We start from the raw sequence: 1,587 nt of genomic DNA on the forward strand, positions 1-1,587 counted from the left end.
AAATTCTTCAAAGACAGTGAAAATTTTTGAGGTCAATGACTTATATTTTGTCATCAAAGTCACAATAATTTCTAGCCATAAAAAATTTTGTTATGGCAACAACAAAAAAGTCTTGCAGTGTGAATGATTAAATGGAGCAATTCTTGCTATGAATACATCTAAACCAAATGTAAACAAGCAGCCTCTCGGCTGAGATAGCTCCGCTGTTTGCAATGCACATTTGAATTATAGAACAGAAGATATCATTAGAAAATGAATAATATGAATAGTATCAATGCAATGGGACTTGCTGTTTTCAACAAAAATTCAAAAATATCATTTTTCACCATAAATGATTGTGGTTTTTAACAAGAAGAAAATATCACTTTTTACCAAAAATGACAAAAATATTCACCAAAATTAGAGAATTAAAGATATCATTACAAAATGAACAAATCTGAGAAAGGTCCACATGTAGTACCTATATATGTAATATCAAAGCAATTGGACTTGCGGTTTTTAACAAGAAGTCGAAAATATCACTTTTTACCAAAAATGACAAAAATATTCACCAAAATTAGAGAACTAAAGATATCATTACAAAATGAACAAATCTGAGAGAGGTCCACATGTAGTACCTATATATGTAATATCAAAGCAATTGGACTTGTGATTTTTTACAAGAAGTCGAAAATATCACTTTTTACCAAAAATGACAAAAGTATTCACCAAAATTAGAGAATTGAAGATATGATCATGAAATGAACAAATCTGAGAGAGGTCTACCCAAGGTACATATACACCAAGTATCAAAGCATTCAGGCTTGTAGTTTTCAAGAAGAAGTCGAAAAAGTAAAACATTGACACGGACGACGACGGACAATCACTCATATGATAAGCTCCGCTCAACAAAGTCGACAGCGAAGCTAAAAAAGAGTCTGTATGTTGTAAACATTTCAACAGGAAATGTAAATTTTTAGTACATGTATTTTGGCTCTGTCTTTGAGGATTTAAGAAAAACATGTCAAAATGGAGAAGAAAATAACACTATATCAATAACTTTGTTATTGTAGACATGTGTACAATTAGAGTTTGTTTGTTTGGTAATTCATTTCATGTGAAATGAAAAGTTCAAAAGTGATAAATTCTATTTAAAAGATGCCATACATAAATTTTTTAATTAATATGGTTTACTTATCAAATACTTATCCTAAATCCTGGAGTTCAAGTTTAATAGTACTAATCCATAAATCAAGATTAAAATCCAATCCTTCCAACTATAGGGAAATTACCATATCAAGTTGTTTACAAGTGTACTAAATAAAAGATTAAGGCCAGACTTTTATTATCCCTTGTTTCGCGAACCCGCCGAATGAACAGGAGCCGAAAATGAAATAAAAATATAATTTTATTTCAGCGTAATTTCTTGTAAGCGCAAAAAAATGCTAAAAAAATATTATTTTTATCTTCATTTTTTTTACCATCGCCGCATAAAAAATCCAAATTGCATTTTCGTGGGAGTATCATGATCAAAGTACTGAAGTGTCACGCAGATGAGAAACAAGGTTATACATGGAATAAAATTTTATTTCATTTCTTCTCTCCGAT

This window comes from Saccoglossus kowalevskii, chromosome 20 (assembly GCF_978046115.1).
Source record: "Saccoglossus kowalevskii chromosome 20, keSacKowa6.1, whole genome shotgun sequence".
NCBI lineage: Eukaryota > Metazoa > Hemichordata > Enteropneusta > Harrimaniidae > Saccoglossus > Saccoglossus kowalevskii.